General features: G+C 35.8%; 1 pseudogene; it reads left to right on the forward strand.

The window, feature by feature from the left end:
* Positions 1–3,055: 3,055 nt before the first annotated feature.
* LOC143659098 (survival motor neuron protein pseudogene) lies at positions 3,056–3,943 on the forward strand (annotated as a pseudogene).
* The last annotated feature ends 702 nt before the right edge of the window (positions 3,944–4,645 follow it).

Below are 4,645 nucleotides of genomic sequence, written 5' to 3' on the forward strand. Positions count from 1 at the left end.
TTTTTAACTTTGCACTGCTTTTATTGTTACTGAAATACTTTAAGGCTTTCTGATATTGTAATTGAGCAAAAATATTTTTATATGGAAAAAAATATGTTTGTTTTGGGGTCCAGAGGGTAGAATGTGCCAGTTTGAATCTATTATGCAACTGACTTTGATGAGCTTTTGTACTGGTTTTGACTTGTATTGCATTTGTTTTATGCTGAAATGATGGTTAAAGGCTTTGTGATATTATAATGGAATGAATGCATTTTGTATGTGCAAGGAATATTTCTTTGGGGAGATCCAGATGTTGGAATGTGCCATTTTGAAGCTATTATGTACCCCAGAAAAGCATGTTTTCATCATGATCCAATCTTGTGGGGAAAGCCATTTCTTTTAATCCTGATTTAATACCATATGGCAGAAACTTTTAATTAGATATCTCCATGGTGATGTGAAATGCCCAATCGTGAGTGTGACCTTTTGATTAGATGGAGATGTGACTCCACTCTTTTAAGGTGGGTCTTGATTAGTTTACTGGGGTCCTTTAAAAGGGAAAATGTTTTAAAGAAAGCTCACACATAGCAGATACAGACACTTGGAGAACAGTTACTTCACAGCTGACAGAGCCAACACAAGACCCAGACATCTGGAGATGCAGAGCCCAGCAGACATCATGTGCCTTCCCATGAGAGGTTAAGCAAGCCAGAACCCAGAGTTGTGATCCAGAGGAGTTAAGTGAAGGCCCACAGATGCCAAGTAAGGAAATCCCACAGGAAACAGATGTTGAAAGCAATGAATCCCAGAAGCAAGGGACCAGCAGATACCAGCTATATGCCTTCCCAGTGGTGTTCTGCATGAGCTTTCTTGAGTGAAGGTAACTTCTTGTTTGTGCCTTTGTTTGGACATTTTCTTGGCACTGGAAGTGTAAACTTGTAACTTATTAAATTCCTTTTATAAAATCTGTTCTATTTCTGGTATATTGCTTTCCAGCAGCATTAACAAAATAAATCACCAGGAGCTACATTATTCCCTTGTGCTCCTGGAAAGTTCTCCAGGATAGATCATATGCTGGTACACTACACAAACCATGGTAAACATAGAAAGATTGAAATTATTCAAAGCACTTTCTCTGATCACAAAGGAATGAAGCTGAAAATCAGTAACCAGCAAAGAACCAGAACTATCACAAAATGGAGATTAAATAGCTCACTCTTAAAAAACCAACTCTAGCAGAAATAGCTAAAGAAATTGATAATCATCTAGAGACAAATGAAAATGTGAATATGAGGTATCATTACTTAAGGCATGCAGCAAAGGCAGGGCTGAGAGGGAAATTTACTGCCATAAATGTATCTATTGTAAAAGAAGAAAGGCAAAAATCAAGGACCTAACTGCTCACCTGGAGGAACTAGAGAAAGAACAGAAAACAAACCCCAAAGCTAACAGAAGAAGAGAAATAACAAAGATTGAAGCTGAAGTAAATGAATTGCAGAACAAAAGAATAATAGAAAGACTCATGACACCACAAGTTAGTTCTTTAAGAAATCAATAAAATAGATGGACCCTGAGGTAGGCTGAAGAATTAAAAGACAGAGAGGTTGCAAATAAACAAAATAAGAAATAGGAGGGGGTTGTAACCACAGACTCTGAGGAAATAAAAAAAAAATCATAAGAGGATACTGTAACCAACCAAATACCAACAAACTAGACAAATTGGATGAAATGGACAAATTCTTAGAGATAGGTGAGCAAGCTACACTGAAAGAAGAAATAGAAAATGTCAACAAATCAATCACAAGTAAAGAGATTTAATCAGTCATCAACTTCCTACAAAGAAAAGCCCAGGGCCAGATGTCTTCACAGGGGACTTCTATCAAATATTCCAAAAAGAACTAATACCAATCCTGCTCAAACTCTTCCAAAAGCAAATGAGGGAAAAGGAACATTACCTAACTCACATTATGGAGCTAATATCACTCTAATACCAAAACTGGGTTAAGATGTTATAAGAAAAGTAAACTACAGACCAATCTCCCTAATAAACACAGATGCAAAAATTCTCAACAAAATACTAGCAATTTGAATCAAACAACACATTAAAAGAATTATATACCATGACCAAGTGGGGTTTATACCAGGAATGCAATGATGGCTTAACACAAGAAAATCAATCAAGGTCATACAGCACATTAACAAATCAACAAGGAAAAACTATATGATCATCTCGATTGATGCTATAAAAGCATTAGGCAAAATTCAACATCCATTTCTGATAAAAACACTTCAAAAAGTAGGAATCAAAGGAAATTTCATTATGATAAAAGGCATATATGAAAAACCCATAGCCAGCATTGTACTTAATAGTGAGAGACTGAAAACCTTCCCTCTAAGATCAGAAATGAGACATGGTTAACCTCTATTACCACTATTATTCTACATTGTACTAGAAGTTCTAGTTAGAGCAATCAGGCAGGAAAAAGAAATAAAAGTCATCCAAATTGGAAAGAAAGAAGTAAAACTTTCATTATTTGCAGATGACATGATACAATTCTTGGAAAATCCTGAGAAATCTACAAAGTTTCTTGAGTTAATAAATTCAGCAAAGTGGTGGGAAATAAGATTAATGTGCAAAAATCAGTAATGTTTTTATACACAAGCAATGACCTGAGGAGAAAATTAAGGAAAAAATTCCATTTAAAATAACAACTAAAAGAATCAAGTATCTAGGAATAAACTTAAACATGGATGTAAAGGATCTGTACACAGAAAACTAAATGAAATTCCTAAAAGGAATCAAAGAAGATATAAATAGGTGGAAAGACAATCACTGCTCATGGATAGGAAGGTTAAATGATACTAAGATTTCAATTCTACACAAATTGATCTACAGATTTAAGGCAACACCAATAAAAATTCCAGCAACTGAGCTTGAAGACTTGGAAAAACTAGTTTCCAAATTCATTTAGAAGGGAAAGAGACTATGAATAGCTAAAAACATCCTAAAATGAAGAAGGAAGTGGTAGGATTAACACTTCCTGATTTTTAAACTTATTGTAACACTAGGCTAGCCATGGTGATGGATGGTGGAGGTAGTGGCAGTGGTGGCATCCCTGAGGAGGAGGACTCAGTGCTGTTCCAGCAGGACACAGGGTGGAGTGATGATTCCAACATTTGGGATGAAATGGCACTTATAAAAGCCCATGATAAAGCTGTGGCTCATCTAAGCATGCCCTAAAGAATGGTGACATTTCTGAAGCTTCAGACTAACCAAAAGGTACAAGAAAAAGAAATCCTGTTGAGAAGAATGAAGGCCAAAAAAAAAAAAAAAAAGGAACATCACAACTCCATTGAAACAAGAGAAAGTTGGTGACAAATGTTTTGCCATTTGGTCAGAAGATGGCTGTATTTATCCAGTTACTACTGCTTCAATTGATTTTAAGAGAAGTACCTGAATTGTGGTTTACACTGGGTATGGAAATACAGAGTAGCAAAATCTGTCTGATTTATTTTTCCCAACCTTTCAAGGAGTTAATAACACAGAACAGAATATTCAGGCAAATGAAAATGAAAGTCAACTTTCAACAGATGGAAGTGAAAACTCTTCCAAGTCTCCTGGAAGTAAATCAAACAATATAAAGTCAAAAGCTAATCCATGGAACTCTTTTCTGCCTCTACCACCTCCCATGCCAGGATCAGGATTGGGACCAGGAAATTCTGGCCTAAAATTCAATGGCCCACCACCTCTACCACCACTCTACTTTCTATCATGCTAGCTGCCTCTACTTATCTCTGGACCACAATAATTCCTCCTCCACCTCCCATATGTCCAGATTCTCTTGATGATGCTGATGCTTTGGGAATCATGTTAATCTCTTGGTACATGAGTAGCAATCATACTGGCTACTATCTGAATTTCAAACAAAATTAAAAAGAAGGCAAGTGCTCACATTTCAATTAGAAGTAAGTCTGCCATCACTGTACAAGTGAATCTCACTTTTGCACATATTTTGTGGTTTGCAAAAAACAAATGTTTAAAATTGAAATGTTAAAGTTAATGTAATAACAATATCAAAAACATTTTCATGCCAAAACTATTAAAAGTTGGTTGACATCCCCACTGTAGTTTTCTCACAGTGCCAAAATATCATCTCACTGTATGCTTGCTGACCAGTTGTGCAGAGAAAACATATCTTTATAATAAAGAGATCCCTACAATCAGTGATGAAGCTTTGCATCACTTTCAGTTAGACAACCAGATATGCTTTCTGATTTGTGATGCAATGTGAAGTACAGTGTAGTACCTGTAAAGTGCTCTGAACAGAAAGGATTAACCAGAATTTAATCAAGCACTTAGATCTAACTAGTCATTTAGTGGAAATACAGGGAATAGCGGAAGAAGTTAAATGGCATCACAAAAGAAACAATAACACAGCCAGAAGGTGGAGGGTTGCAGAAAATAATAGGCCTCATTTCTTCAAAAAAAAAAAAAACACTCCATCATAAAAGAAAAAAGGTGGTGAATAAGTTAACTATTTATATTAAAAGACATCCTAAATAAATGTAATGTGGCATCCTGGATTGGACCCAGGTTTGAAAAACCATCTATAAAAGACTGGGAACATGGAGGAAATGTGAATATGGACTGGATTTTAAATGAGAT

This window comes from Tamandua tetradactyla, chromosome 2 (assembly GCF_023851605.1).
Source record: "Tamandua tetradactyla isolate mTamTet1 chromosome 2, mTamTet1.pri, whole genome shotgun sequence".
In the NCBI taxonomy this organism is placed as follows: Eukaryota; Metazoa; Chordata; class Mammalia; order Pilosa; family Myrmecophagidae; genus Tamandua; species Tamandua tetradactyla.